Below are 11,974 nucleotides of genomic sequence, written 5' to 3' on the forward strand. Positions count from 1 at the left end.
GGGACTCAAAGAGGTCAAGCCTGTTCTGATGTACTAGGTTTTTAATAAAAAGCATAAAGCCGCTCCATGGAAAGAAAACAACAAAACAAATTGGACGGTATTGTGTCGAATTATCGTGGAAATGGTAGCTTTTAAGGCACTCCTTCAATGGAGAAAAGACAGGTAGAGAGGAGGAGATGTTTCAGAAAGGCTTTCCAGAGCTTGGGACCAAGATAGCCGAAGACACGGACACCAGTGCTGGAGCCATTGATATTGGAATTGCTCAAAAGCCAGAATCAAGGAGTGTGGAATTCTCGGAGGGTTGCGTGGCTTGACTGAATGATTTTAGGAGATAGGGAGATGTAGACCACACAGGGACTTGCAAACAAGCAAGATCATTTTTAAAACTGAGGCTTTGTTTGACCAGGTGTCATAGTCAGTCAGCACAAATGGGCTGATGGGTGAACAGGATTCAGTTCAAACTGGGACATGAGAAATATGATCCAATAGTTTGTCAAAAAGGTGTATTGGAGAAACTAACTTGAAGATGTTCATGGACCAAACTTCATCAAAGTTTTGACTATAGTCACATTGACAGTTGTGAGAATCCAACTGGCTCAATTTCTTACTCCATCCGTTATGGAGGGATGTCGAGCTTAGTAAGTGAAGTATAGTTAACTTATGGTCCAGAGTGTGGTGCTGGAAAAGCACAGCCAGTCAGGCAGCATCCGAGGAGCAGGAGAATCAACATGTCGGGCATAAGCCCTTCATCAGGAATGTCTGAATGTTTTGGCTTATGCCTGAAACGTCGATTCTCCTGCTCTTTGGATGCTGCCTGACTTAATATGCTTTTCCAGCACCATACTCCCAACTCTGATCTCCAGCATCAGCAGTCCTCACTTTCTCCTAATGGATAAATTATGATCTTAATGACTGGTAGTAGAGGCTGAACAACTTCCTAGGTTCCAAATTAAGCAGCCACATGTGTCCCCAGTTGTAAAGTTACACTTTGACTTTGAAAGTAGATATCATTGGTTTGAATATGCCTGGGACAGAAGTTGTGAAAGGTGAGTTATAAATTTGGGTTCTCTCCTCAGCATATTGTCAATCTTCCTTCTATATTGGAGAATTACACATTCCACCTGCAGTGAAACAAGGCAATGCTCATCGGAGTGACATTAGAGCTTTAGTGAGCAGAGAAGTCGATGGTAAGAGAGGACATCTCATCTGGAGACTTAGATAGTTTTCAATGCCAGGAGGCTAGTGGCTTGGCTTCTATTCTGCCCATTGGAAAGATGTCAATTTTTATCTCGTTTTGTATGAAGTTTTGGCTTGTAATGTCTTGTCCTTACTGATGAGTAAGTACTGAGAGTAAGTGCTGATGAAGAGCTTATGCCCAAAACGTCGATTCTCCAGCTCCTTGGATGCAGCCTGACCGGTTGTGCATTTCCAACACCACATTCTCGACTCTGATCTCCAGCATCTGTAGTCCTCACTTTCTTCCTGATAAGAGAATGCTGTCTGACTCTCATAGGTTCTGCAAAATCTTTTATTTGTGCATTTGTATGTAATCAAGGTCTCTGAAATAACATTGCTCACTAATATAATTCCATCCTTTTCACAATCTCTTGCATATGACAGCAGATGTCACTGCCACATTATAAAATACACTGTTATCTCATTATATCCTATCTCACTATGATATGTTTGCTGATACCAATGATGATTGCTGGCTCTGCATGTTCAACACTGAATTTTTCAGACTGTGTACAGGTAAAGTCACCATAGACTTATCTGATAATAGGGCTGCTGTCTCAGAGAGACAGAGAGAGAGAGAGCGAGAGAGAGAGAGGAAGAGAGAGCAAGAGAGAGAGAGAGAGAGGGAGAGAGAGAGATGACTGGGTGGTGGTTTAACCTGAAGGTCACCATGTCTCAGGTGAGGGGAGAGGATGAGAAAAGAGGTCACAGCTGGTGCACAAACGAATCCATGCTGTTGGCATCACTCTGTGTTGCAAACCAGCCATCCAGCCAACTGAACTAACCACCCCACATGCTGTGTGTGTGCTGACTTTTAAACATTAAGAAAACAATCTAATTTATTTAACACTATTTTTCTTCGAACTGTTTTTCTTCCATGTTTTAATTTCATTTTTATCACTCTTTATTTCAATATACCCATGAAAGATTATGTGACACCTCATCGCTAGCAAGTGTAGCCTCCTCACTGCAGTCCAAGGTAACCAATCGATCGGAATTCACTTTAACGTGGCTCACCTTGCAAATGTTCTGTAGCTATACCCAAGCTCATCGTTTTTATTCTATACTGTTTGTGCTCTTTGTTGCCGGCTTCTTTGACATTTGATAGCTAATTATGCATATTCAACAATAATTACCTTGTTACTTCAGCAAGTTCCTGATGTTACAGAGTTATTTCTACGTTTAGGTATTTGCATGTGACAGCACTTCTTCGCTCTGAATGCTAGGCTGTATTGAAAGCCAGATGTAAGCTGTTCTTAAACAGACTGGCAGTTGTTATGCCTTTTCCCTTTGTTTTTTGCCTTCAGATGTATGTTGCATTCACAGCGCTGTGTTATGCAGATTCACAAGCCTCTACCACATCAGCTTTCTCAGTTCCTGGCAGACAGACAGCCTCAAATTACACCATTGTCCTGGGAGTCAAATAAAAACTGGCATTTCCTGCCTTTTTTTTATATATGTAGTCACGTCAGCCTTCAGCTGTTCACAGTGATCATATTGATAGTCTGTGGATAAATCCCAAAGAAGCTAAGGAGAGAAAATCAGGTGCGGAAGTTATATTTCACCCTTTCATGGGATTGCTGGCAAGTTTAGGAGTTGATGCCCATCTCGAATTGCCCTTTTTTGCAGCCTTTATTTTGTAGGGCAGTGAAGTGACTCAGTGGTTAGCACTGCTGCCTCACAGCACCAGGGTCCCTGGTTCAATTCCAGTCTCAGGTGACTCTCTGTGTGGAGTTTGCATATTTTCCCCATGTCTGTGTGGGCTTCCTCCCACAGTCCAAAGATGTGCAGGTCAGGTGAATTGGCTATGCAAAGTTGCCCATAGTGCTAGGTGCATTAGTCAGAGGGAAATGGGTCTGAGTGGGTTACTCTTTGGAGGGTTGGTGTGGACTGGCTTGGCCGCACTGTAGAGAATTTAATTTAGTCTAAATGGCTTTCTAAGGCAGTTAAGAGCATTGCTGTGAGTCGAGCGTTGAATGCTGGCTTGACTAATTTGAAAAAGGTCCATAATACATATTATTATCATTTGGGAATTTGGTTTCTTAAATTAGAGGCAGATGAATTCTAATTTCTGTTCTTTAAAAGTAACTTTTCTCATTCCATGATTAGGACATGATTTAGAACAGTGACCTCAATTTCCAAGAAAGCACATGATTCAGTTAAATGGCTGACAGGATGCTAAGGATGTGGACAGCAGCCAAGAGTTTAGAATTGAGGCTCAAATGAGACCAGCCTTGATTGGAATAAATGGTGGATTAGGTTTGAGGGATTGAATTACCTACCCCTGATTCTTGTTCGTATGCTCTTATGCTACCGATGCTGCTAATTGATGAAATGCTTAAATAACTAAGCTTAAAACAGGTAAGTTTTCAGTTCAGGACAACGTTTTTCACTTTAGCAGAAGGGTTTATTAATTTTTTTTAAGCTGTGGGACTTTTTTTTTAAATCGTAGCAATGAAAGAAATCATAAAGCAGTTTTAGCAGTCCCAGAAGGAATATTGGAAAGAGACCATTAATGAAAAGTTGAAACAGGAGCGATATTGTTCTGAGATTGGGTATCTGTAAAGGATATTGCTGAGAAATAGTTTGAAATTTGTTTTACTGACATTGTTAAGACTTTTCTAATATATCCTATACATATTTATAATTTTCTTATGTGATAAACTTGTGTCCTTCTGTTAAAGAACAGAGGTAGCCTCATATGAATGTGCTTCAGTGACTAACCTCCACAGTAATCAATCACAAAAATTAAGCTTGTGATCTATCAAGCTGGGCTTCAGTGTGGGATCTGGTGGATCCAGCATCATCAATAGCTACAATCAGACATTAGGAATGAGTGGCAGATTTTCTTCTCTGTTTAGGATAACATAGTGGCTCAATGGTTAGCACTGTTGCCTCAAAGCACCAGGAACTACAGTTTGATTCCAGCCTCGGGCAACTGTCTGTCTGGAATTTCCACATTTGCACCATATCTGTGTGTGTTTCCTCCCAAAGTCGTACAGGTTAGGGTGAATTAGCCAGGCCTGCTTCCACATTGTAGAGAATCCATGATTTTAAAGTGCATTATTGAATTCAATAGAGTTTTACAACAAATGACGTTAGTTTCTTAGGCGCCATTACTGAGATGAGCTGCATACTTCAGATTTTATTAATTGAACTTAATTTCCACCAATTACTATGTGGGGATTTGAGCCCATCTCTCCAGAGCATTGGCTTAGACCTTTAGATTAGTACTCCAGAGACATCATCACTATTCTGCCATCTCACACAATTGTCTGTGTGGAGTTTGCACATTCTCCCCATGTCAACGTGGGTTTCCTCTGGGTGCTCCAGTTTCCTTCCACAATCCAAAGATGTGCATGTCAGATGAATTGGCTGGTCTAAATTGCCCCTAGTGTCAGGTGCATTAGTCAGAGGGAAATTGGTCTGGGTGGGTTACTCTTCAGAGGATCGGTGTGCACTTGTTGGGCCTCAGGACCTGTTTTCACACCATAGGGAATCTAATAAGTATTATTAAATAAGATGTGAGGTTGTGAAAGTGTTAATGCTTTAAGCACTGTACAATACAATGTTGCCATATGAATATAGGATTTTGGATCTTGAAGGAGGTCGAGCTATCATCACAGTTCCTCATAGCCTTTGTAACAATGTCCAGCATATCAATGTAACTATCATTGACATCAGTCACTGAGTTGCACCTTGGTTAAGAACTTCTACTCATTAGGCTACCTAATGGTTTTCCTGTTAGTTGCAAAGATAAAGTAAACAGGTTGGCTATGTAACTCCCTGCATAAAAGGGGTATGATAGCAGCAAACCTACCTTGACCAATGTCTAGATAGCTACATTGTGGTGACCAGTGTCTAGATAACTCCTACATTGTGGTGACCAGTGTCTAGATAGCTCCTACCTTGTGGTGGCCAGGGTCTGGATAGCTCCTACATTGTGATGAGCAGTGTCGAGCATTCATCATGCAACAAATGTCCCTCACATGTTGTTCCCTACTTGGCTTCCAATGCCCTTGCTCCTCCTTGCATCTCAATCTGTGAAAGTTAATGAGGAGGCAATGGTTTAATGGTGTTTATTGCTGGACTGTTACTTCAGAGACCCCAGGAAATGTTTTGGGGACTTGGGGTCCAAATCCTGCCAAGGCAGATGGTGGAATTTGAATTCAATAACTATCTGGAATTAAAAGTCTGATGATTGTCAATTGCTGGGAAAAAAATACACACCTGATTAATGTCCTTTCGGGAAAGAAACTGCCATTCTTACCAGCTCTGACTTACATGTGGCTCCAGACCCATAGCAATGTGGTTGACTCTTAACTGCCCTCTTGGCAATTAAAGATGGACAATAAATACTGGCCGAGCCAGCCAATGCCCTCATCCCATAAAAGAATAAAAAATTCAATGGGACAGTTTGCCCTCAAGTTTATTTGTCTCTGGAACTGTTGACCTTCTTACTTCAGTACTGCCCTCAGTAATTCCTTCTTGTGCCTACAGACATTAATATCCACAATCTAAATAACACTGCTTTAAAGCATTCTCTTTTATTTTTTCTGCTGGGGTAGGCTCTTAGTGCTAAACCTCGGACACCACTGAGATGGACAATGTTCCTGAACTAACTACTGGTTTCCTGCCTTACTGTACCATTACACTGAGTTTCCATCACGCAATCTGCCAATCTCCTCAACGACCCTGGAGTGTGGCATCTGACAACAAGCACCTGTTCGAAAAGAGTCATGTTGTGGAGGTGCCAGTGTTGGACTGGGGTGGACAAGGTCAGAAGTCACACGACACCAGGTTATAGTCAAACAGGTTTATTTGAAATCTCATGTTTTCAGAGCTTGGCAAAGGTGTGACAACACCGAAAGCTTGTGATTTCAAATAAACCTATTGGACTACAGCCTGGTGTCGGCTGATTTCTGATCTTATTTAAAGAGTTGCTCTGCTACCTAAAGCACATCGCAGTTGTCATTGAGTTGCAATCTGAAGGAATTTGACAGGACAAACACTGTGAGGTTGTCTCACTGACCCATCAGGAGACTCTAAAACCCAATCTCAAAATCATGTAGGACTGAAGTGAGGAGAAATATCTTTACTCAAAGGATTGTGAATCTTTGGAATTCTCCACAGGGTTGTGGATGTTCCATTGGTGAGTACACTTAAGGCTGGAATAGATAGAATTTTAGTCTCTTGTGGAATCAGAAGGCTATAAAGAGCTAGGACATTGATCCTGATGATCAGTTATAATGGGGATGATCAGCAAAGCAAGTTTGAGGGGGTCAAATGGTCTACCAGATCCTATTTCCTCGCGTTTTGGCAATATATTCCAAACGAACATGTCACAGCACACTTGTAGTGTGGAGTTAGAACTTTAGACAGTTTGGAAATAATGACTTCCCCTTGTTGATAGGGCAATGTCAACAGAGAAGAGCAGTCAAGACGTGCATTCAGAAATGCACAGATTCAAACAGCAATGCAGACAGTGTATCTACAAAACTAATGGTGTCTGCATAAAGTAACAGAGCTGAAAATATGTTACTGGAAAAGTGCAGCAGGTCAGGCAGCATCCAGGGAACAGGAGAATCGACGTTTCGGGCATAAGCCCTTCTTCAGGAATGAGGAAAGTTTGTCCAGCAGGCTAAGATAAAAGGTAGGGAGGAGGGACTTGGGGGAGGGGTATCGGAAATGTGATAGGTGGAAAGAGGTCAAGCTGAGGGTGATAGGTCAGACTGGGGTGGGGGCGGAGAGGTCAGGAAGAAGATTGCAGGTTAGGAAGGCGGTGCTGAATTCGATGGATTTGACTGAGACAAGGTGGGGGGTGGGGAAATTAGGAAACTGGTGAAATCCGAGTTCATCCCTTGTGGTTGGAGGGTTCCTAGGCGGAAGATGAGGCGCTCTTCCTCCAACCGTCGTGTTGTTGTGGTCTGGCGATGGAGGAGTCCAAAGACCTGCATATCCTTGGTGGAGTGGGAGGGGGAGTTGAAGTGTTGAGCCACAGGGTGGTTGGGTTGGTTGGTCCAGGTGTCCCAGAGGTGTTCTGTGAAACGCTCCGCTGAGGCCAAACGCCAGCTCGCAGATACCTCCTCCTACTGCCCCCTTGACCATGACCCCACCCCCCACCACCAAACCATCATCTCCCAGACCATCCATAACCTCATCACCTCAGGGGATCTCCCATCCACCGCCTCCAACCTCATAGTCCCACAACCCCGCACCGTCCGCTTCTACCTCCTGCCCAAAATCCACAAACCTGACTGCCCGGCCGACCCATTGTCTCCGCCTGCTCCTGCCCCACCGAATTCATCTCCGCATACCTTGACACCACCCTGTCCCCCTTAGTCCAAGAACTCCCCACCTACGTTCGGGACACCACCCATGCCCTCCACCTGCTCCATGATTTTCGCTTCCCCTCCCCCCACCTTGTCTCAGTCAAATCCATCGAATTCAGCACCGCCTTCCTAACCTGCATTCCTCTTCCTGACCTCTCCGCCCCCACCCCAGTCTAACCTATCACCCTCACCTTGACCTCTTTCCACCTTTCGCATTTCCGACGCCCCTCCCGCACGTCCCTCCTCCCTACCTTTTATCTTAGCCTGATGGACAAACTTTCCTCATTCCTGAAGAAGGGCTTATGCCCGAAACGTCAATTCTCCTGTTCCCTGGATGCTGCCTGACCTGCTGCGCTTTTCCAGCAACACATTTTCAGCTCTGATCTCCAGCATCTGCAGACCTCACTTTCTCCTCTGAATAAAGTAACACAAATAAGTGACCTTTCAATGTCTCTATGTGTGTCCTGGTTCTCTAGTGCACAATCTCTGTAATCCCATACAAAATACTCTGACTTGAAGAGCTGTTTAGGTAAACCAAGCATGTCCAGTCGGTAGCAGAGCACAAGGTGTTTCTGTAACTTATCACTGAGATTGTTGGCGTATCGATCTTTGGAACAACCCTTCTAACACAAGCAAGTTTGTCAAACACTCAGATACTTTTCGGGGAACCTTTCCATTTTTAAGTTACAGTATGTTGTCAAGTCCTGGTTGGTCTCATCTCCGTCAATGCCCAAGGGAAGTTAGCCTATTATCTATGCAAGCGAATTATTGGATGGATTGAATACAGCTCAAACCTGAAGTCTTTGTCACCTAAGGGTTAGAAATCAATCTCTGCGCCAAAGGAGGGAGGACTTAATTGTGACAGTTTAACTTGACAATGTGAATCCAATGTTTGAACTTTGACCCTGTTAAGTCATCATGCTTGCCATCATTCTTGGCATCCCAGGGAGGGGCAAATAAAAGCTGGGGTGTGAATTTCACAGGAAATCGGCTAAGTGTTGATGCTGAATTTCATGGAAGGTTTCTCGGATCATAGAATCCCCACAGTGTGGAAGCAGGCCATTCGGCACATCGAGTCCACACTGACCCTCCAAAGAGCAGCACACTCAAATCCACACCCCTAACCCTATAATATTGCATTTCTTATGACTAATCCACCCAACCTACATATTGCTGGACAATGTAGGCATTTAGCATGGGTAATCCGTACATCTTTGGACTGTGAGAGGAAATCCACACAGACAAGGGGAAGACCATGCAAACTCCACACAGTTGCACAGAGGGTGGAATCTAACCCGGGTCCCTGGAGCTGTGAGTTAGCAGTGCTAACCACTGAGCCACCGTGCCATATCTATCATCCCCAGCAAGATTTCTCATACTATTTTCCGAAACTCACCTAAGTAGCTATGGTGCCCCACCCATCCTATCTTTCCTCTTGTTAGAAGCAGAGATACCACTGCCAGGACCTCCCAGGATATGCAGGGCTGACACCATTCCTAAAGCCCAGCCATACACCAGGTCAAGCACCAGTAACCATCAGTTACTCTTCACCATGCATGTAACATAGAGCCCTAGAGTCATATAGCATGGAAACAGATCCTTTGGTCCAACCAGTCCATACCAACCATAATCCCAAACTAAACTAGTCCCATCTGCCTGTGCTTGGCCCATATCCCTCCAAACATTCCTTATTCATATACTTATCCAAATGTCTTTTAAACCTTGTACCTATCCACTCATCCATCACTTCTTCTACATTCCACACAAACCACCCTTTGCATAAAAAGGTTGCCCCTCATGTTTTGTCTAAATCTCTCTCCTCGCATCTTAAAAATGTGCCCCTTAGTCTTGAAATCCCATACCCTAGGGAAAAGACGACTACCATTAACTCTATCTATACATCTCCTTATTTTATAAACTTCAATTAGGTCTCCTCTTAACAATGTAAACATTTTAAATTGAACTGTACCTGCATCCACCACTTTTTCTGGCAGTTCATTTCACACACGAGCCACTGTCTGCGTAAAAAGTTGTCCCTCATGTCCTTTTCAAATTTTCTTATCTTAACAAATTGTCCCCTAGATTGAAATTCCCCATCCGAGGGAAAAGAAACCTGCCATTTAACTTTTCTGTACCCTTCATAATTTTATAAACCTCTATGAGGTCACCATTCAACCTCCTACACTCCAGTGAACAAAGTCCCAGCCTATCCAACCTGTCCTTATAACTCAAACCCTCCATTCCCAGTAACATCCTGGTAAATCATAACAGGAGAGAGACCAAAAAATATATACTTCTCAGGCAGAGCTGTCAGCTCCTGTCAAATACAAATGTACAGCTCCCTTTGGAACCAAACTAGAGTTTTTTTTTTCTGAACTGTAGTCAGAACAAAATTAATGGCTAAATGGCTTTACTCTGCCTAACGTAACACCGAAAGAAGAAACACTTTATTCCATTAACATAATAGGCATTTATCAGACTCTTCACTACAGTCATATATCTGCTTAGGGCTTCAGGACAGCATAGTGGCTCAGTGGCTAGCACTGCTACCTTATAGCATCAAGGACCTGGGTTCAATTCCAGCCTCAGCTAACTGCTTGTTTTATCCCACAGTCCAAAGGTGTGCAGGTTAGTGTGGATTGGCCATGCTAAATTGCTCTGTAGTATCGAGGGATGTGCAGGTTAGAGTGGATTGGCCATGTTAAATTGCCCCATAGTATCCAGGGATTTGCAGGCTAGATGGATTAGCCATGGGGAATGCAAGGTTTCAGTGATGGGTGGGCCTTGGTGGGATGCCCTTCTGAGGGGCTGAGTAGCCTGTTCCACACTGTGGGGATTCTATAACTGATGCACTAAGGTCACTGTCCCATTGGATATTTCCTTTTAAAAAAAGCACAGCACTAATACATAACCATTCACTTCTATTTCTAAAACACTTCAATTTCCAAAATTGGAAAGATATGTAAAAATGTTTCATCATAATAATCTGCTGATGTGCAACAGGGTCTTGCTGAAGTTTACCTATTTATATCCTACCTTGGGACAAAATGCCACGTAGGTTCCAATAGTTCACTGTACATTCTTACTGCAGTTGTACAGGGCCTTGGTGAGGCCACAGCCTGAGTATGATATGCAGTTTTGATCTCCTTATCTGAAAAAGGAGATTCTTGCTATTGAGGGAATTCAACAAAGGTTCACCAGACTGATAAAAACTGAATAAAGTGTGGATGCTGTATAAATCAGAAACACAAGCAGAAAATTACTGGAAAAGCTCAGCAGATCTGACAGGTCTGAACTGTAGTCAGAACAAAATTACTGGCTAAAAGGCTTTACACTACTGACCATAACCCTGAAAAAATAAGCATTTTATTCCATTCACATAACAGGCATTCCTACTCAGCAGGTACCTACTATCAGTTCTTAGTAACAGTACTGGACCTGAAACATTAACTCTGATTTCTCTTCACAGATGCTGCCAGACCTGCTGAGCTTTTCTAGCATAGAGTCATAGAGTCAATTTCTGTTTTTATGCACCAGACTGATTCCCAGAATGGTAGGACTGACTTATGAAGAAAGACTGGATTGACTGAGCTTGTACTCACTGGAGTTTAGATGAATGAGGAGGGAAGATGTTACAGAAACACATAAAGTCCCAGTGGGACTGGACAGGCCAGATGCAGGAAGAATGTTCCCAATGTTGGGGAAGTCCAGAACTAGGGTCACAGTCTAAAAATAAGGGGGAAGCCATTCAGGGCTGGGATGAGGAAGAATTTCTTCACTCAGAGTTGTGAACTTGTTGAATTCTCTCCCACAGGAAGCTGTTGGGGCCAGTTTGTTTGATATGTCCAAGAGGGAGCTGGACATGGCCCTTGTGGTTAAAGGGATTAAGAGGTATGGAGAGAAAGTGGGAGTGGGATACGGTGCTTGCATGATCAGCCATGATCATATTGAATGGTGGGATAGGCTCGAAGGGCTGAATGGCCTATTCCTGCACCTATTTTCAATGGTTCTATGCTTCTATTCCCGAGGCAAGAAACAGACAGACTGCAGCTGAAAATCAGCCCGTGTTTTATATGATAAGTTTATTAGAGAATTACAAGAATAATGGTATATTGTTATGTGTGTAAATCAGACCATACTCTTGTTTCGTATTAAAAATAACAAATGGACGACTGAACTTGAAGGTTTTATAGAATTGAAAGGTTCAAGCAATATGAAAAACTGCAAGGGCCTTTAGAAAGGAACTCAGACTGGAATCTATTTTATTACACTAGCATTCTCTCCACTGAATTAATGCAATTCTTCCTTGTTTGTCCAGTCAGAGCACCAAGGCTAAACGTGAATCCCATTGGAAATGCACTTACTATGGCAGCTCTTCAGATAAGAACCGAGATAAATCTCAGAAG

Source organism: Chiloscyllium plagiosum, unplaced genomic scaffold (assembly GCF_037043375.1).
Source record: "Chiloscyllium plagiosum isolate Xiang-an unplaced genomic scaffold, Cpla_swu_hap1 HiC_scaffold_42, whole genome shotgun sequence".
Taxonomy (NCBI): Eukaryota; Metazoa; Chordata; class Chondrichthyes; order Orectolobiformes; family Hemiscylliidae; genus Chiloscyllium; species Chiloscyllium plagiosum.